The following is an 18618-nucleotide window of genomic DNA, read 5'->3' as shown; positions in this document are numbered from 1 at the left end:
GTAATTTCTCTCTCTGCAGAGAAGTTTGTGCAACTGACCCTTTCAGTTGGTCAGCGCATGCAGCCCACTAGGTGACTCGAGTGTGAGGAAGGAGGAAAGGGGCTGACTTCCTGCTTTGGCCTTGAAAAACGACAGGCAGGAGACTTTGGCATGTGGGTGCCATGGGGCTGGCCAGGTGTGCCGCCTAGGTGTGCCACGCTGCTGACAGTTAATCGAGCGAAAAATCAAGCCAAAGGATAGAAGAAATAGGCCCAGTGTTCAGCACTGGCAAGAGCCAGACTGGAAAGTAGAAGAGCAGTGAATGAGAGGCCTGTCTCCGCCTACGGCCACACCACCCTGAATGCGCCCGATCTCGTCTGATCTCGGAAGCTAAGCAGGGTCAGGCCTGGTTAGTACTTGGATGGGAGACCGCCTGGGAATACCAGGTGCTGTAGGCTTTTTGCTTTTCCTCGCTGCAACAAGCAATGGTCGCTGTCCTCAATGTCTTTTTCCCATTGACTTTTTTAGCCGCACACTTACCGCTTTTCATTTGCTTTCTCTCACTTGCCCTTTTCAATTCTTGCTTTTTATACAACCAATATTTCATCCATCACATTTGGGCCCAGAGGTTGCTACCCAGCTTTCCCAAAATGCAAAATGACTGACCTGCCTAGTCATGCACTGATAAATGCCCACCTCTCATATGGCAGCATAATTAGTCCCATTTGCAAGTCCTGAGCCTGGGAAAGCTGGGGCGTGAAGAGCCCTGCCTAGTTTGCCAGTGATCAATCCTCCACACTGCAGCATAGCTGGGCACATTTGCCTTCAGAGTCCTGGGAAAGCAGCTGGCTAACGTGCCACGCCAAGCTGTAATAGCGATCTGCTAAAAGCCATTTCTACTCACATCAATCCCCCCAAATTGTGGCACAACTGGGCCGATTTGCCTTTCAGGAGCCTGGCAAAGCTGGGTAACTTGCACAATGCAAGGGTACGTTCACGAGGTGCATTTTCTCTGGCTTTTTGCTGCGTTTGTGTCAAAAGGGCAGAATATATATGTTTTTCCACAGTTGCAAGACAAAACGCTGCAAACAAGTATGTAGCCGCCCACAGTAGCCGCCCACAGTAGCCCAAGGTAAAGTAAAAGAAAACAGCAAACATATAAAAGTCACCAATTGCAGGTGCAATCGTTGCCTTGGAGCTGCCCTGTTTCAGGTCCTTCAGCATTGGCCAGCTTACACACTCCATTGGAGTGAATGGAGACTAAGCCCCGCCCCCTTGGCCCAAAAAGAACATCTCAGCAGTGAGGCCATGCTGGTGCACACTGCTCATAGCAGCAGGTCTCCAGCCGCACATGGAGGAGGCTGAGAGGAAGGAAAGGACTCCCTCTTGGTCTGCTAGATTTCAGGCAAACTGCTTGTTTCTGCAGCAGACTCATTTCTAGGGGACCTTTTTACAAGTGTAGTCATACATCTATTTGTTTTTTGTTTTGAATGTTTTTTTTAAATGTATTTTATTTTTCAGGTTTAGCTTCACTTTAAGGGATATAAAAGTGAAGAAGATGGAAACGGGCTAGTGTTGAGCCCTGGAAAGAGGCGTGCTGTGAAGTAGAAGAGCAGTGAGTGAGAGGCCTGTCTCTGCCTATGGCCACACCACCCTGAATGCGCCCGATCTCGTCTGATCTCGGAAGCTAAGCAGGGTCAGGCCTGGTTAGTACTTGGATGGGAGACCGCCTGGGAATACCAGGTGCTGTAGGCTTTTTGCTTTTCCTCACTGCAACAAGCAATTGTCGCTGTCCTCAATGCCTTTTTCCCATTGACTTTTTCAACTGCACACTTGCTTCTTTTCCTGAGCTTTCTCTTTTGCGCTTTTGAATGCTCGCAAAATCCCTGTCCTCCTTATCAGCATGGTGGCCACCACCAGCATTACTGCTTTTAATACGAGGCTGAATTTCAATAGTAACAGCGCCCCTTGCAGGACTGGGGGCACTCAGTGTTAACCTGCAGGCTGACTGACAGCGTCACGAATGCAGCACACGTTTGCAGACAACGCAGCGTAGGAAAGGGAAGCGCGCTGAAAGCCGCTTCCAATCATTCACCACCACCAGCTCACCTCCTTCCCTAATTGTTTCCCGTACACCTGGCTCCATCCCACCTTCCTGGCCGAGCTTGCTCTCTCTTTCACACCCTCATTCCATTGTTAGCCTGTCGAAAAGCCTGCACTGAGGCTTTTTAAAAGACACCCGCTGCTCAGCACTGCTGTGGCAGCTGTTTCATTAGTCAACAACACCTGTCGGCTGTATTCCCCCTGCCAGCCCTTGCGGTCGTCGCATTGGTCCTTCGGAAACAGCCGCCCCCTGTTGGGCCGGAGTGGTGCTATGCCGGTATCCATGGACTGAAAGTTTCTAGGCGTGCTGCGTTTTTCCATGCCCGGCTGGCAATGGCAACCGACGCTCGTCAAAGGGATGGAGGGCTCATGTGTGCGCACCCTGAGCTCCTAATGGCGTCTGCCACTGTGCCGCAGGTGAGCGTTACCTGCTGGCGAGTCTTTGGTGCACGCACCAATTTGGCCACGTGCCGGCCAGGGCCAGGCTGACTGGGCTTTGAACAAATGAGGGTGGTGGAGAAGAGGTCAGCTGCGTCTACCGGCCACACCACCCTGAATACGCCCGATCTCGTCCGATCTCGGAAGCAAAGCGGGGTCGGGCTCGGACAGTACTTGGATGGGAGACCTCCTGGGAATACCGGGTGCTGTAGACTGTATTTTTTTTCTCGGCTGTATCTTCCTGTTTTTGTCATTTCCATCCTTCCAGGATCTCCGGCTCTGGGCCCAGTGGCTGCCAACGGCCATACCACTAGGCGACCGCACCGGCCTACTATCTAGCTGCGTGCCCCAGCTAAAAGGCCTCACTGCCCCTGTAGCCTGACACATGTAAATGATAGAGTTAAAAGAGACCAGGCTTTCAGCAGATGCCCAGGGGATGGCTTGAGCCGACGGTCGGCCAACAGAAGTAATTTCTCTCTCTGCAGAGAAGTTTGTGCAACTGACCCTTTCAGTTGGTCAGCGCATGCAGCCCACTAGGTGACTCGAGTGTGAGGAAGGAGGAAAGGGGCTGACTTCCTGCTTTGGCCTTGAAAAACGACAGGCAGGAGACTTTGGCATGTGGGTGCCATGGGGCTGGCCAGGTGTGCCGCCTAGGTGTGCCACGCTGCTGACAGTTAATCGAGCGAAAAATCAAGCCAAAGGATAGAAGAAATAGGCCCAGTGTTCAGCACTGGCAAGAGCCAGACTGGAAAGTAGAAGAGCAGTGAATGAGAGGCCTGTCTCCGCCTACGGCCACACCACCCTGAATGCGCCCGATCTCGTCTGATCTTGGAAGCTAAGCAGGGTCAGGCCTGGTTAGTACTTGGATGGGAGACCGCCTGGGAATACCAGGTGCTGTAGGCTTTTTGCTTTTCCTCGCTGCAACAAGCAATGGTCGCTGTCCTCAATGTCTTTTTCCCATTGACTTTTTTAGCCGCACACTTACCGCTTTTCATTTGCTTTCTCTCACTTGCCCTTTTCAATTCTTGCTTTTTATACAACCAATATTTCATCCATCACATTTGGGCCCAGAGGTTGCTACCCAGCTTTCCCAAAATGCAAAATGACTGACCTGCCTAGTCATGCACTGATAAATGCCCACCTCTCATATGGCAGCATAATTAGTCCCATTTGCAAGTCCTGAGCCTGGGAAAGCTGGGGCGTGAAGAGCCCTGCCTAGTTTGCCAGTGATCAATCCTCCACACTGCAGCATAGCTGGGCACATTTGCCTTCAGAGTCCTGGGAAAGCAGCTGGCTAACGTGCCACGCCAAGCTGTAATAGCGATCTGCTAAAAGCCATTTCTACTCACATCAATCCCCCCAAATTGTGGCACAACTGGGCCGATTTGCCTTTCAGGAGCCTGGCAAAGCTGGGTAACTTGCACAATGCAAGGGTACGTTCACGAGGTGCATTTTCTCTGGCTTTTTGCTGCGTTTGTGTCAAAAGGGCAGAATATATATGTTTTTCCACAGTTGCAAGACAAAACGCTGCAAACAAGTATGTAGCCGCCCACAGTAGCCGCCCACAGTAGCCCAAGGTAAAGTAAAAGAAAACAGCAAACATATAAAAGTCACCAATTGCAGGTGCAATCGTTGCCTTGGAGCTGCCCTGTTTCAGGTCCTTCAGCATTGGCCAGCTTACACACTCCATTGGAGTGAATGGAGACTAAGCCCCGCCCCCTTGGCCCAAAAAGAACGTCTCAGCAGTGAGGCCATGCTGGTGCACACTGCTCATAGCAGCAGGTCTCCAGCCGCACATGGAGGAGGCTGAGAGGAAGGAAAGGACTCCCTCTTGGTCTGCTAGATTTCAGGCAAACTGCTTGTTTCTGCAGCAGACTCATTTCTAGGGGACCTTTTTACAAGTGTAGTCATACATCTATTTGTTTTTTGTTTTGAATGTTTTTTTAAAATGTATTTTATTTTTCAGGTTTAGCTTCACTTTAAGGGATATAAAAGTGAAGAAAATGGAAAGGGGCTAGTGTTGAGCCCTGGAAAGAGGCGTGCTGTGAAGTAGAAGAGCAGTGAGTGAGAGGCCTGTCTCTGCCTACGGCCACACCACCCTGAATGCGCCCGATCTCGTCTGATCTCGGAAGCTAAGCAGGGTCAGGCCTGGTTAGTACTTGGATGGGAGACCACCTGGGAATACCAGGTGCTGTAGGCTTTTTGCTTTTCCTCACTGCAACAAGCAATGGTCGCTGTCCTCAATGCCTTTTTCCCATTGACTTTTTCAACTGCACACTTGCTTCTTTTCCTGAGCTTTCTCTTTTGCGCTTTTGAATGCTCGCAAAATCCCTGTCCTCCTTATCAGCATGGTGGCCACCACCAGCATTACTGCTTTTAATACAAGGCTGAATTTCAATAGTAACAGCGCCCCTTGCAGGACTGGGGGCACTCAGTGTTAACCTGCAGGCTGACTGACATCGTCACGAAAGCAGCACACGTTTGCAGACAACGCAGCGTAGGAAAGGGAAGCGCGCTGAAAGCCGCTTCCAATCACTCACCACCACCAGCTCACCTCCTTCCCTAATTGTTTCCCGTACACCTGGCTCCATCCCACCTTCCTGGCCGAGCTTGCTCTCTCTTTCACACCCTCATTCCATTGTTAGCCTGTCGAAAAGCCTGCACTGAGGCTTTTTAAAAGACACCCGCTGCTCAGCACTGCTGTGGCAGCTGTTTCATTAGTCAACAACACCTGTCGGCTGTATTCCCCCTGCCAGCCCTTGCGGTCGTCGCATTGGTCCTTCGGAAACAGCCGCCCCCTGTTGGGCCGGAGTGGTGCTATGCCGGTATCCATGGACTGAAAGTTTCTAGGCGTGCTGCGTTTTTCCATGCCCGGCTGGCAATGGCAACCGACGCTCGTCAAAGGAATGGAGGGCTCATGTGTGCGCACCCTGAGCTCCTAATGGCGTCTGCCACTGTGCCGCAGGTGAGCGTTACCTGCTGGCGAGTCTTTGGTGCACGCACCAATTTGGCCACGTGCCGGCCAGGGCCAGGCTGACTGGGCTTTGAACAAATGAGGGTGGTGGAGAAGAGGTCAGCTGCGTCTACCGGCCACACCACCCTGAATACGCCCGATCTCGTCCGATCTCGGAAGCAAAGCGGGGTCGGGCTCGGACAGTACTTGGATGGGAGACCTCCTGGGAATACCGGGTGCTGTAGACTGTATTTTTTTTCTCGGCTGTATCTTCCTGTTTTTGTCATTTCCATCCTTCCAGGATCTCCGGCTCTGGGCCCAGTGGCTGCCAACGGCCATACCACTAGGCGACCGCACCGGCCTACTATCTAGCTGCGTGCCCCAGCTAAAAGGCCTCACTGCCCCTGTAGCCTGACACATGTAAATGATAGAGTTAAAAGAGACCAGGCTTTCAGCAGATGCCCAGGGGATGGCTTGAGCCGACGGTCGGCCAACAGAAGTAATTTCTCTCTCTGCAGAGAAGTTTGTGCAACTGACCCTTTCAGTTGGTCAGCGCATGCAGCCCACTAGGTGACTCGAGTGTGAGGAAGGAGGAAAGGGGCTGACTTCCTGCTTTGGCCTTGAAAAACGACAGGCAGGAGACTTTGGCATGTGGGTGCCATGGGGCTGGCCAGGTGTGCCGCCTAGGTGTGCCACGCTGCTGACAGTTAATCGAGCGAAAAATCAAGCCAAAGGATAGAAGAAATAGGCCCAGTGTTCAGCACTGGCAAGAGCCAGACTGGAAAGTAGAAGAGCAGTGAATGAGAGGCCTGTCTCTGCCTACGGCCACACCACCCTGAATGCGCCCGATCTCGTCTGATCTCGGAAGCTAAGCAGGGTCAGGCCTGGTTAGTACTTGGATGGGAGACCGCCTGGGAATACCAGGTGCTGTAGGCTTTTTGCTTTTCCTCGCTGCAACAAGCAATGGTCGCTGTCCTCAATGTCTTTTTCCCATTGACTTTTTTAGCCGCACACTTACCGCTTTTCATTTGCTTTCTCTCACTTGCCCTTTTCAATTCTTGCTTTTTATACAACCAATATTTCATCCATCACATTTGGGCCCAGAGGTTGCTACCCAGCTTTCCCAAAATGCAAAATGACTGACCTGCCTAGTCATGCACTGATAAATGCCCACCTCTCATATGGCAGCATAATTAGTCCCATTTGCAAGTCCTGAGCCTGGGAAAGCTGGGGCGTGAAGAGCCCTGCCTAGTTTGCCAGTGATCAATCCTCCACACTGCAGCATAGCTGGGCACATTTGCCTTCAGAGTCCTGGGAAAGCAGCTGGCTAACGTGCCACGCCAAGCTGTAATAGCGATCTGCTAAAAGCCATTTCTACTCACATCAATCCCCCCAAATTGTGGCACAACTGGGCCGATTTGCCTTTCAGGAGCCTGGCAAAGCTGGGTAACTTGCACAATGCAAGGGTACGTTCACGAGGTGCATTTTCTCTGGCTTTTTGCTGCGTTTGTGTCAAAAGGGCAGAATATATATGTTTTTCCACAGTTGCAAGACAAAACGCTGCAAACAAGTATGTAGCCGCCCACAGTAGCCGCCCACAGTAGCCCAAGGTAAAGTAAAAGAAAACAGCAAACATATAAAAGTCACCAATTGCAGGTGCAATCGTTGCCTTGGAGCTGCCCTGTTTCAGGTCCTTCAGCATTGGCCAGCTTACACACTCCATTGGAGTGAATGGAGACTAAGCCCCGCCCCCTTGGCCCAAAAAGAACGTCTCAGCAGTGAGGCCATGCTGGTGCACACTGCTCATAGCAGCAGGTCTCCAGCCGCACATGGAGGAGGCTGAGAGGAAGGAAAGGACTCCCTCTTGGTCTGCTAGATTTCAGGCAAACTGCTTGTTTCTGCAGCAGACTCATTTCTAGGGGACCTTTTTACAAGTGTAGTCATACATCTATTTGTTTTTTGTTTTGAATGTTTTTTTAAAATGTATTTTATTTTTCAGGTTTAGCTTCACTTTAAGGGATATAAAAGTGAAGAAAATGGAAAGGGGCTAGTGTTGAGCCCTGGAAAGAGGCGTGCTGTGAAGTAGAAGAGCAGTGAGTGAGAGGCCTGTCTCTGCCTACGGCCACACCACCCTGAATGCGCCCGATCTCGTCTGATCTCGGAAGCTAAGCAGGGTCAGGCCTGGTTAGTACTTGGATGGGAGACCGCCTGGGAATACCAGGTGCTGTAGGCTTTTTGCTTTTCCTCACTGCAACAAGCAATGGTCGCTGTCCTCAATGCCTTTTTCCCATTGACTTTTTCAACTGCACACTTGCTTCTTTTCCTGAGCTTTCTCTTTTGCGCTTTTGAATGCTCGCAAAATCCCTGTCCTCCTTATCAGCATGGTGGCCACCACCAGCATTACTGCTTTTAATACAAGGCTGAATTTCAATAGTAACAGCGCCCCTTGCAGGACTGGGGGCACTCAGTGTTAACCTGCAGGCTGACTGACATCGTCACGAAAGCAGCACACGTTTGCAGACAACGCAGCGTAGGAAAGGGAAGCGCGCTGAAAGCCGCTTCCAATCACTCACCACCACCAGCTCACCTCCTTCCCTAATTGTTTCCCGTACACCTGGCTCCATCCCACCTTCCTGGCCGAGCTTGCTCTCTCTTTCACACCCTCATTCCATTGTTAGCCTGTCGAAAAGCCTGCACTGAGGCTTTTTAAAAGACACCCGCTGCTCAGCACTGCTGTGGCAGCTGTTTCATTAGTCAACAACACCTGTCGGCTGTATTCCCCCTGCCAGCCCTTGCGGTCGTCGCATTGGTCCTTCGGAAACAGCCGCCCCCTGTTGGGCCGGAGTGGTGCTATGCCGGTATCCATGGACTGAAAGTTTCTAGGCGTGCTGCGTTTTTCCATGCCCGGCTGGCAATGGCAACCGACGCTCGTCAAAGGGATGGAGGGCTCATGTGTGCGCACCCTGAGCTCCTAATGGCGTCTGCCACTGTGCCGCAGGTGAGCGTTACCTGCTGGCGAGTCTTTGGTGCACGCACCAATTTGGCCACGTGCCGGCCAGGGCCAGGCTGACTGGGCTTTGAACAAATGAGGGTGGTGGAGAAGAGGTCAGCTGCGTCTACCGGCCACACCACCCTGAATACGCCCGATCTCGTCCGATCTCGGAAGCAAAGCGGGGTCGGGCTCGGACAGTACTTGGATGGGAGACCTCCTGGGAATACCGGGTGCTGTAGACTGTATTTTTTTTCTCGGCTGTATCTTCCTGTTTTTGTCATTTCCATCCTTCCAGGATCTCCGGCTCTGGGCCCAGTGGCTGCCAACGGCCATACCACTAGGCGACCGCACCGGCCTACTATCTAGCTGCGTGCCCCCGCTAAAAGGCCTCACTGCCCCTGTAGCCTGACACATGTAAATGATAGAGTTAAAAGAGACCAGGCTTTCAGCAGATGCCCAGGGGATGGCTTGAGCCGACGGTCGGCCAACAGAAGTAATTTCTCTCTCTGCAGAGAAGTTTGTGCAACTGACCCTTTCAGTTGGTCAGCGCATGCAGCCCACTAGGTGACTCGAGTGTGAGGAAGGAGGAAAGGGGCTGACTTCCTGCTTTGGCCTTGAAAAACGACAGGCAGGAGACTTTGGCATGTGGGTGCCATGGGGCTGGCCAGGTGTGCCGCCTAGGTGTGCCACGCTGCTGACAGTTAATCGAGCGAAAAATCAAGCCAAAGGATAGAAGAAATAGGCCCAGTGTTCAGCACTGGCAAGAGCCAGACTGGAAAGTAGAAGAGCAGTGAATGAGAGGCCTGTCTCCGCCTACGGCCACACCACCCTGAATGCGCCCGATCTCGTCTGATCTCGGAAGCTAAGCAGGGTCAGGCCTGGTTAGTACTTGGATGGGAGACCGCCTGGGAATACCAGGTGCTGTAGGCTTTTTGCTTTTCCTCGCTGCAACAAGCAATGGTCGCTGTCCTCAATGTCTTTTTCCCATTGACTTTTTTAGCCGCACACTTACCGCTTTTCATTTGCTTTCTCTCACTTGCCCTTTTCAATTCTTGCTTTTTATACAACCAATATTTCATCCATCACATTTGGGCCCAGAGGTTGCTACCCAGCTTTCCCAAAATGCAAAATGACTGACCTGCCTAGTCATGCACTGATAAATGCCCACCTCTCATATGGCAGCATAATTAGTCCCATTTGCAAGTCCTGAGCCTGGGAAAGCTGGGGCGTGAAGAGCCCTGCCTAGTTTGCCAGTGATCAATCCTCCACACTGCAGCATAGCTGGGCACATTTGCCTTCAGAGTCCTGGGAAAGCAGCTGGCTAACGTGCCACGCCAAGCTGTAATAGCGATCTGCTAAAAGCCATTTCTACTCACATCAATCCCCCCAAATTGTGGCACAACTGGGCCGATTTGCCTTTCAGGAGCCTGGCAAAGCTGGGTAACTTGCACAATGCAAGGGTACGTTCACGAGGTGCATTTTCTCTGGCTTTTTGCTGCGTTTGTGTCAAAAGGGCAGAATATATATGTTTTTCCACAGTTGCAAGACAAAACGCTGCAAACAAGTATGTAGCCGCCCACAGTAGCCGCCCACAGTAGCCCAAGGTAAAGTAAAAGAAAACAGCAAACATATAAAAGTCACCAATTGCAGGTGCAATCGTTGCCTTGGAGCTGCCCTGTTTCAGGTCCTTCAGCATTGGCCAGCTTACACACTCCATTGGAGTGAATGGAGACTAAGCCCCGCCCCCTTGGCCCAAAAAGAACGTCTCAGCAGTGAGGCCATGCTGGTGCACACTGCTCATAGCAGCAGGTCGCCAGCCGCACATGGAGGAGGCTGAGAGGAAGGAAAGGACTCCCTCTTGGTCTGCTAGATTTCAGGCAAACTGCTTGTTTCTGCAGCAGACTCATTTCTAGGGGACCTTTTTACAAGTGTAGTCATACATCTATTTGTTTTTTGTTTTGAATGTTTTTTTAAAATGTATTTTATTTTTCAGGTTTAGCTTCACTTTAAGGGATATAAAAGTGAAGAAGATGGAAACGGGCTAGTGTTGAGCCCTGGAAAGAGGCGTGCTGTGAAGTAGAAGAGCAGTGAGTGAGAGGCCTGTCTCTGCCTATGGCCACACCACCCTGAATGCGCCCGATCTCGTCTGATCTCGGAAGCTAAGCAGGGTCAGGCCTGGTTAGTACTTGGATGGGAGACCGCCTGGGAATACCAGGTGCTGTAGGCTTTTTGCTTTTCCTCACTGCAACAAGCAATGGTCGCTGTCCTCAATGCCTTTTTCCCATTGACTTTTTCAACTGCACACTTGCTTCTTTTCCTGAGCTTTCTCTTTTGCGCTTTTGAATGCTCGCAAAATCCCTGTCCTCCTTATCAGCATGGTGGCCACCACCAGCATTACTGCTTTTAATACGAGGCTGAATTTCAATAGTAACAGCGCCCCTTGCAGGACTGGGGGCACTCAGTGTTAACCTGCAGGCTGACTGACAGCGTCACGAATGCAGCACACGTTTGCAGACAACGCAGCGTAGGAAAGGGAAGCGCGCTGAAAGCCGCTTCCAATCATTCACCACCACCAGCTCACCTCCTTCCCTAATTGTTTCCCGTACACCTGGCTCCATCCCACCTTCCTGGCCGAGCTTGCTCTCTCTTTCACACCCTCATTCCATTGTTAGCCTGTCGAAAAGCCTGCACTGAGGCTTTTTAAAAGACACCCGCTGCTCAGCACTGCTGTGGCAGCTGTTTCATTAGTCAACAACACCTGTCGGCTGTATTCCCCCTGCCAGCCCTTGCGGTCGTCGCATTGGTCCTTCGGAAACAGCCGCCCCCTGTTGGGCCGGAGTGGTGCTATGCCGGTATCCATGGACTGAAAGTTTCTAGGCGTGCTGCGTTTTTCCATGCCCGGCTGGCAATGGCAACCGACGCTCGTCAAAGGGATGGAGGGCTCATGTGTGCGCACCCTGAGCTCCTAATGGCGTCTGCCACTGTGCCGCAGGTGAGCGTTACCTGCTGGCGAGTCTTTGGTGCACGCACCAATTTGGCCACGTGCCGGCCAGGGCCAGGCTGACTGGGCTTTGAACAAATGAGGGTGGTGGAGAAGAGGTCAGCTGCGTCTACCGGCCACACCACCCTGAATACGCCCGATCTCGTCCGATCTCGGAAGCAAAGCGGGGTCGGGCTCGGACAGTACTTGGATGGGAGACCTCCTGGGAATACCGGGTGCTGTAGACTGTATTTTTTTTCTCGGCTGTATCTTCCTGTTTTTGTCATTTCCATCCTTCCAGGATCTCCGGCTCTGGGCCCAGTGGCTGCCAACGGCCATACCACTAGGCGACCGCACCGGCCTACTATCTAGCTGCGTGCCCCAGCTAAAAGGCCTCACTGCCCCTGTAGCCTGACACATGTAAATGATAGAGTTAAAAGAGACCAGGCTTTCAGCAGATGCCCAGGGGATGGCTTGAGCCGACGGTCGGCCAACAGAAGTAATTTCTCTCTCTGCAGAGAAGTTTGTGCAACTGACCCTTTCAGTTGGTCAGCGCATGCAGCCCACTAGGTGACTCGAGTGTGAGGAAGGAGGAAAGGGGCTGACTTCCTGCTTTGGCCTTGAAAAACGACAGGCAGGAGACTTTGGCATGTGGGTGCCATGGGGCTGGCCAGGTGTGCCGCCTAGGTGTGCCACGCTGCTGACAGTTAATCGAGCGAAAAATCAAGCCAAAGGATAGAAGAAATAGGCCCAGTGTTCAGCACTGGCAAGAGCCAGACTGGAAAGTAGAAGAGCAGTGAATGAGAGGCCTGTCTCCGCCTACGGCCACACCACCCTGAATGCGCCCGATCTCGTCTGATCTTGGAAGCTAAGCAGGGTCAGGCCTGGTTAGTACTTGGATGGGAGACCGCCTGGGAATACCAGGTGCTGTAGGCTTTTTGCTTTTCCTCGCTGCAACAAGCAATGGTCGCTGTCCTCAATGTCTTTTTCCCATTGACTTTTTTAGCCGCACACTTACCGCTTTTCATTTGCTTTCTCTCACTTGCCCTTTTCAATTCTTGCTTTTTATACAACCAATATTTCATCCATCACATTTGGGCCCAGAGGTTGCTACCCAGCTTTCCCAAAAAATTCAAAATGACTGACCTGCCTAGTCATGCACTGATAAATGCCCACCTCTCATATGGCAGCATAATTAGTCCCATTTGCAAGTCCTGAGCCTGGGAAAGCTGGGGCGTGAAGAGCCCTGCCTAGTTTGCCAGTGATCAATCCTCCACACTGCAGCATAGCTGGGCACATTTGCCTTCAGAGTCCTGGGAAAGCAGCTGGCTAACGTGCCACGCCAAGCTGTAATAGCGATCTGCTAAAAGCCATTTCTACTCACATCAATCCCCCCAAATTGTGGCACAACTGGGCCGATTTGCCTTTCAGGAGCCTGGCAAAGCTGGGTAACTTGCACAATGCAAGGGTACGTTCACGAGGTGCATTTTCTCTGGCTTTTTGCTGCGTTTGTGTCAAAAGGGCAGAATATATATGTTTTTCCACAGTTGCAAGACAAAACGCTGCAAACAAGTATGTAGCCGCCCACAGTAGCCGCCCACAGTAGCCCAAGGTAAAGTAAAAGAAAACAGCAAACATATAAAAGTCACCAATTGCAGGTGCAATCGTTGCCTTGGAGCTGCCCTGTTTCAGGTCCTTCAGCATTGGCCAGCTTACACACTCCATTGGAGTGAATGGAGACTAAGCCCCGCCCCCTTGGCCCAAAAAGAACGTCTCAGCAGTGAGGCCATGCTGGTGCACACTGCTCATAGCAGCAGGTCTCCAGCCGCACATGGAGGAGGCTGAGAGGAAGGAAAGGACTCCCTCTTGGTCTGCTAGATTTCAGGCAAACTGCTTGTTTCTGCAGCAGACTCATTTCTAGGGGACCTTTTTACAAGTGTAGTCATACATCTATTTGTTTTTTGTTTTGAATGTTTTTTTAAAATGTATTTTATTTTTCAGGTTTAGCTTCACTTTAAGGGATATAAAAGTGAAGAAGATGGAAACGGGCTAGTGTTGAGCCCTGGAAAGAGGCGTGCTGTGAAGTAGAAGAGCAGTGAGTGAGAGGCCTGTCTCTGCCTATGGCCACACCACCCTGAATGCGCCTGATCTCGTCTGATCTCGGAAGCTAAGCAGGGTCAGGCCTGGTTAGTACTTGGATGGGAGACCGCCTGGGAATACCAGGTGCTGTAGGCTTTTTGCTTTTCCTCACTGCAACAAGCAATGGTCGCTGTCCTCAATGCCTTTTTCCCATTGACTTTTTCAACTGCACACTTGCTTCTTTTCCTGAGCTTTCTCTTTTGCGCTTTTGAATGCTCGCAAAATCCCTGTCCTCCTTATCAGCATGGTGGCCACCACCAGCATTACTGCTTTTAATACGAGGCTGAATTTCAATAGTAACAGCGCCCCTTGCAGGACTGGGGGCACTCAGTGTTAACCTGCAGGCTGACTGACAGCGTCACGAATGCAGCACACGTTTGCAGACAACGCAGCGTAGGAAAGGGAAGCGCGCTGAAAGCCGCTTCCAATCATTCACCACCACCAGCTCACCTCCTTCCCTAATTGTTTCCCGTACACCTGGCTCCATCCCACCTTCCTGGCCGAGCTTGCTCTCTCTTTCACACCCTCATTCCATTGTTAGCCTGTCGAAAAGCCTGCACTGAGGCTTTTTAAAAGACACCCGCTGCTCAGCACTGCTGTGGCAGCTGTTTCATTAGTCAACAACACCTGTCGGCTGTATTCCCCCTGCCAGCCCTTGCGGTCGTCGCATTGGTCCTTCGGAAACAGCCGCCCCCTGTTGGGCCGGAGTGGTGCTATGCCGGTATCCATGGACTGAAAGTTTCTAGGCGTGCTGCGTTTTTCCATGCCCGGCTGGCAATGGCAACCGACGCTCGTCAAAGGGATGGAGGGCTCATGTGTGCGCACCCTGAGCTCCTAATGGCGTCTGCCACTGTGCCGCAGGTGAGCGTTACCTGCTGGCGAGTCTTTGGTGCACGCACCAATTTGGCCACGTGCCGGCCAGGGCCAGGCTGACTGGGCTTTGAACAAATGAGGGTGGTGGAGAAGAGGTCAGCTGCGTCTACCGGCCACACCACCCTGAATACGCCCGATCTCGTCCGATCTCGGAAGCAAAGCGGGGTCGGGCTCGGACAGTACTTGGATGGGAGACCTCCTGGGAATACCGGGTGCTGTAGACTGTATTTTTTTTCTCGGCTGTATCTTCCTGTTTTTGTCATTTCCATCCTTCCAGGATCTCCGGCTCTGGGCCCAGTGGCTGCCAACGGCCATACCACTAGGCGACCGCACCGGCCTACTATCTAGCTGCGTGCCCCAGCTAAAAGGCCTCACTGCCCCTGTAGCCTGACACATGTAAATGATAGAGTTAAAAGAGACCAGGCTTTCAGCAGATGCCCAGGGGATGGCTTGAGCCGACGGTCGGCCAACAGAAGTAATTTCTCTCTCTGCAGAGAAGTTTGTGCAACTGACCCTTTCAGTTGGTCAGCGCATGCAGCCCACTAGGTGACTCGAGTGTGAGGAAGGAGGAAAGGGGCTGACTTCCTGCTTTGGCCTTGAAAAACGACAGGCAGGAGACTTTGGCATGTGGGTGCCATGGGGCTGGCCAGGTGTGCCGCCTAGGTGTGCCACGCTGCTGACAGTTAATCGAGCGAAAAATCAAGCCAAAGGATAGAAGAAATAGGCCCAGTGTTCAGCACTGGCAAGAGCCAGACTGGAAAGTAGAAGAGCAGTGAATGAGAGGCCTGTCTCCGCCTACGGCCACACCACCCTGAATGCGCCCGATCTCGTCTGATCTTGGAAGCTAAGCAGGGTCAGGCCTGGTTAGTACTTGGATGGGAGACCGCCTGGGAATACCAGGTGCTGTAGGCTTTTTGCTTTTCCTCGCTGCAACAAGCAATGGTCGCTGTCCTCAATGTCTTTTTCCCATTGACTTTTTTAGCCGCACACTTACCGCTTTTCATTTGCTTTCTCTCACTTGCCCTTTTCAATTCTTGCTTTTTATACAACCAATATTTCATCCATCACATTTGGGCCCAGAGGTTGCTACCCAGCTTTCCCAAAAAATTCAAAATGACTGACCTGCCTAGTCATGCACTGATAAATGCCCACCTCTCATATGGCAGCATAATTAGTCCCATTTGCAAGTCCTGAGCCTGGGAAAGCTGGGGCGTGAAGAGCCCTGCCTAGTTTGCCAGTGATCAATCCTCCACACTGCAGCATAGCTGGGCACATTTGCCTTCAGAGTCCTGGGAAAGCAGCTGGCTAACGTGCCACGCCAAGCTGTAATAGCGATCTGCTAAAAGCCATTTCTACTCACATCAATCCCCCCAAATTGTGGCACAACTGGGCCGATTTGCCTTTCAGGAGCCTGGCAAAGCTGGGTAACTTGCACAATGCAAGGGTACGTTCACGAGGTGCATTTTCTCTGGCTTTTTGCTGCGTTTGTGTCAAAAGGGCAGAATATATATGTTTTTCCACAGTTGCAAGACAAAACGCTGCAAACAAGTATGTAGCCGCCCACAGTAGCCGCCCACAGTAGCCCAAGGTAAAGTAAAAGAAAACAGCAAACATATAAAAGTCACCAATTGCAGGTGCAATCGTTGCCTTGGAGCTGCCCTGTTTCAGGTCCTTCAGCATTGGCCAGCTTACACACTCCATTGGAGTGAATGGAGACTAAGCCCCGCCCCCTTGGCCCAAAAAGAACGTCTCAGCAGTGAGGCCATGCTGGTGCACACTGCTCATAGCAGCAGGTCTCCAGCCGCACATGGAGGAGGCTGAGAGGAAGGAAAGGACTCCCTCTTGGTCTGCTAGATTTCAGGCAAACTGCTTGTTTCTGCAGCAGACTCATTTCTAGGGGACCTTTTTACAAGTGTAGTCATACATCTATTTGTTTTTTGTTTTGAATGTTTTTTTAAAATGTATTTTATTTTTCAGGTTTAGCTTCACTTTAAGGGATATAAAAGTGAAGAAGATGGAAACGGGCTAGTGTTGAGCCCTGGAAAGAGGCGTGCTGTGAAGTAGAAGAGCAGTGAGTGAGAGGCCTGTCTCTGCCTATGGCCACACCACCCTGAATGCGCCCGATCTCGTCTGATCTCGGAAGCTAAGCAGGGTCAGGCCTGGTTAGTACTTGGATGGGAGACCGCCTGGGAATACCAGGTGCTGTAGGCTTTTTGCTTTTCCTCACTGCAACAAGCAATGGTCGCTGTCCTCAATGCCTTTTTCCCATTGACTTTTTCAACTGCACACTTGCTTCTTTTCCTGAGCTTTCTCTTTTGCGCTTTTGAATGCTCGCAAAATCCCTGTCCTCCTTATCAGCATGGTGGCCACCACCAGCATTACTGCTTTTAATACGAGGCTGAATTTCAATAGTAACAGCGCCCCTTGCAGGACTGGGGGCACTCAGTGTTAACCTGCAGGCTGACTGACAGCGTCACGAATGCAGCACACGTTTGCAGACAACGCAGCGTAGGAAAGGGAAGCGCGCTGAAAGCCGCTTCCAATCATTCACCACCACCAGCTCACCTCCTTCCCTAATTGTTTCCCGTACACCTGGCTCCATCCCACCTTCCTGGCCGAGCTTGCTCTCTCTTTCACACCCTCATTCCATTGTTAGCCTGTCGAAAAGCCTGCACTGAGGCTTTTTAAAAGACACCCGCTGCTCAGCACTGCTGTGGCAGCTGTTTCATTAGTCAACAACACCTGTCGGCTGTATTCCCCCTGCCAGCCCTTGCGGTCGTCGCATTGGTCCTTCGGAAACAGCCGCCCCCTGTTGGGCCGGAGTGGTGCTATGCCGGTATCCATGGACTGAAAGTTTCTAGGCGTGCTGCGTTTTTCCATGCCCGGCTGGCAATGGCAACCGACGCTCGTCAAAGGGATGGAGGGCTCATGTGTGCGCACCCTGAGCTCCTAATGGCGTCTGCCACTGTGCCGCAGGTGAGCGTTACCTGCTGGCGAGTCTTTGGTGCACGCACCAATTTGGCCACGTGCCGGCCAGGGCCAGGCTGACTGGGCTTTGAACAAATGAGGGTGGTGGAGAAGAGGTCAGCTGCGTCTACCGGCCACACCACCCTGAATACGCCCGATCTCGTCCGATCTCGGAAGCAAAGCGGGGTCGGGCTCGGACAGTACTTGGATGGGAGACCTCCTGGGAATACCGGGTGCTGTAGACTGTATTTTTTTTCTCGGCTGTATCTTCCTGTTTTTGTCATTTCCATCCTTCCAGGATCTCCGGCTCTGGGCCCAGTGGCTGCCAACGGCCATACCACTAGGCGACCGCACCGGCCTACTATCTAGCTGCGTGCCCCAGCTAAAAGGCCTCACTGCCCCTGTAGCCTGACACATGTAAATGATAGAGTTAAAAGAGACCAGGCTTTCAGCAGATGCCCAGGGGATGGCTTGAGCCGACGGTCGGCCAACAGAAGTAATTTCTCTCTCTGCAGAGAAGTTTGTGCAACTGACTCTTTCAGTTGGTCAGCGCATGCAGCCCACTAGGTGACTCGAGTGTGAGGAAGGAGGAAAGGGGCTGACTTCCTGCTTTGGCCTTGAAAAACGACAGGCAGGAGACTTTGGCATGTGGGTGCCATGGGGCTGGCCAGGTGTGCCGCCTAGGTGTGCCACGCTGCTGACAGTTAATCGAGCGAAAAATCAAGCCAAAGGATAGAAGAAATAGGCCCAGTGTTCAGCACTGGCAAGAGCCAGACTGGAAAGTAGAAGAGCAGTGAATGAGAGGCCTGTCTCCGCCTACGGCCACACCACCCTGAATGCGCCCGATCTCGTCTGATCTTGGAAGCTAAGCAGGGTCAGGCCTGGTTAGTACTTGGATGGGAGACCGCCTGGGAATACCAGGTGCTGTAGGCTTTTTGCTTTTCCTCGCTGCAACAAGCAATGGTCGCTGTCCTCAATGTCTTTTTCCCATTGACTTTTTTAGCCGCACACTTACCGCTTTTCATTTGCTTTCTCTCACTTGCCCTTTTCAATTCTTGCTTTTTATACAACCAATATTTCATCCATCACATTTGGGCCCAGAGGTTGCTACCCAGCTTTCCCAAAAAATTCAAAATGACTGACCTGCCTAGTCATGCACTGATAAATGCCCACCTCTCATATGGCAGCATAATT

The 18618-nt window shown here is 51.8% G+C and overlaps 19 non-coding genes across 19 annotated transcripts; all 19 read left to right on the top strand.

Annotated features, from left to right (window-relative positions):
* The first annotated feature begins 318 nt into the window (after positions 1 to 318).
* On the top strand, positions 319 to 437 carry LOC142653985 (5S ribosomal RNA). The gene has a single exon (XR_012848815.1). It is a non-coding gene; the product is annotated as a 5S ribosomal RNA (ribosomal RNA).
* A 1178-nt stretch (positions 438 to 1615) lies between these two features.
* LOC142654203 (5S ribosomal RNA) lies at positions 1616 to 1734 on the top strand. The gene has a single exon (XR_012848926.1). It is a non-coding gene; the product is annotated as a 5S ribosomal RNA (ribosomal RNA).
* Positions 1735 to 2615: 881 nt separating this feature from the next.
* Positions 2616 to 2735, top strand: LOC142655054 (5S ribosomal RNA). The gene has a single exon (XR_012849379.1). It is a non-coding gene; the product is annotated as a 5S ribosomal RNA (ribosomal RNA).
* Positions 2736 to 3304: 569 nt separating this feature from the next.
* On the top strand, positions 3305 to 3423 carry LOC142654856 (5S ribosomal RNA). The gene has a single exon (XR_012849190.1). It is a non-coding gene; the product is annotated as a 5S ribosomal RNA (ribosomal RNA).
* Positions 3424 to 4601: 1178 nt separating this feature from the next.
* Positions 4602 to 4720, top strand: LOC142653169 (5S ribosomal RNA). The gene has a single exon (XR_012848109.1). It is a non-coding gene; the product is annotated as a 5S ribosomal RNA (ribosomal RNA).
* An 881-nt stretch (positions 4721 to 5601) lies between these two features.
* Positions 5602 to 5721, top strand: LOC142655053 (5S ribosomal RNA). Its single transcript, XR_012849378.1, has one exon. It is a non-coding gene; the product is annotated as a 5S ribosomal RNA (ribosomal RNA).
* A 569-nt stretch (positions 5722 to 6290) lies between these two features.
* Positions 6291 to 6409, top strand: LOC142653973 (5S ribosomal RNA). Its single transcript, XR_012848806.1, has one exon. It is a non-coding gene; the product is annotated as a 5S ribosomal RNA (ribosomal RNA).
* A 1178-nt stretch (positions 6410 to 7587) lies between these two features.
* Positions 7588 to 7706, top strand: LOC142653962 (5S ribosomal RNA). Its single transcript, XR_012848797.1, has one exon. It is a non-coding gene; the product is annotated as a 5S ribosomal RNA (ribosomal RNA).
* Positions 7707 to 8587: 881 nt separating this feature from the next.
* Positions 8588 to 8707, top strand: LOC142655051 (5S ribosomal RNA). The gene has a single exon (XR_012849376.1). It is a non-coding gene; the product is annotated as a 5S ribosomal RNA (ribosomal RNA).
* Positions 8708 to 9276: 569 nt separating this feature from the next.
* LOC142653950 (5S ribosomal RNA) lies at positions 9277 to 9395 on the top strand. Its single transcript, XR_012848786.1, has one exon. It is a non-coding gene; the product is annotated as a 5S ribosomal RNA (ribosomal RNA).
* A 1178-nt stretch (positions 9396 to 10573) lies between these two features.
* LOC142654192 (5S ribosomal RNA) lies at positions 10574 to 10692 on the top strand. Its single transcript, XR_012848919.1, has one exon. It is a non-coding gene; the product is annotated as a 5S ribosomal RNA (ribosomal RNA).
* An 881-nt stretch (positions 10693 to 11573) lies between these two features.
* On the top strand, positions 11574 to 11693 carry LOC142655050 (5S ribosomal RNA). The gene has a single exon (XR_012849375.1). It is a non-coding gene; the product is annotated as a 5S ribosomal RNA (ribosomal RNA).
* Positions 11694 to 12262: 569 nt separating this feature from the next.
* LOC142654854 (5S ribosomal RNA) lies at positions 12263 to 12381 on the top strand. Its single transcript, XR_012849188.1, has one exon. It is a non-coding gene; the product is annotated as a 5S ribosomal RNA (ribosomal RNA).
* A 1180-nt stretch (positions 12382 to 13561) lies between these two features.
* Positions 13562 to 13680, top strand: LOC142654858 (5S ribosomal RNA). The gene has a single exon (XR_012849192.1). It is a non-coding gene; the product is annotated as a 5S ribosomal RNA (ribosomal RNA).
* An 881-nt stretch (positions 13681 to 14561) lies between these two features.
* Positions 14562 to 14681, top strand: LOC142655049 (5S ribosomal RNA). The gene has a single exon (XR_012849374.1). It is a non-coding gene; the product is annotated as a 5S ribosomal RNA (ribosomal RNA).
* Positions 14682 to 15250: 569 nt separating this feature from the next.
* On the top strand, positions 15251 to 15369 carry LOC142654852 (5S ribosomal RNA). Its single transcript, XR_012849187.1, has one exon. It is a non-coding gene; the product is annotated as a 5S ribosomal RNA (ribosomal RNA).
* A 1180-nt stretch (positions 15370 to 16549) lies between these two features.
* On the top strand, positions 16550 to 16668 carry LOC142654180 (5S ribosomal RNA). The gene has a single exon (XR_012848912.1). It is a non-coding gene; the product is annotated as a 5S ribosomal RNA (ribosomal RNA).
* Positions 16669 to 17549: 881 nt separating this feature from the next.
* LOC142655048 (5S ribosomal RNA) lies at positions 17550 to 17669 on the top strand. Its single transcript, XR_012849373.1, has one exon. It is a non-coding gene; the product is annotated as a 5S ribosomal RNA (ribosomal RNA).
* A 569-nt stretch (positions 17670 to 18238) lies between these two features.
* Positions 18239 to 18357, top strand: LOC142654851 (5S ribosomal RNA). The gene has a single exon (XR_012849186.1). It is a non-coding gene; the product is annotated as a 5S ribosomal RNA (ribosomal RNA).
* Positions 18358 to 18618: the final 261 nt, after the last annotated feature.

This window comes from Rhinoderma darwinii, chromosome 5 (assembly GCF_050947455.1).
Source record: "Rhinoderma darwinii isolate aRhiDar2 chromosome 5, aRhiDar2.hap1, whole genome shotgun sequence".
Classification (NCBI taxonomy): domain Eukaryota; kingdom Metazoa; phylum Chordata; class Amphibia; order Anura; family Rhinodermatidae; genus Rhinoderma; species Rhinoderma darwinii.
This window is presented reverse-complemented; position numbering and strand designations above follow the sequence as displayed.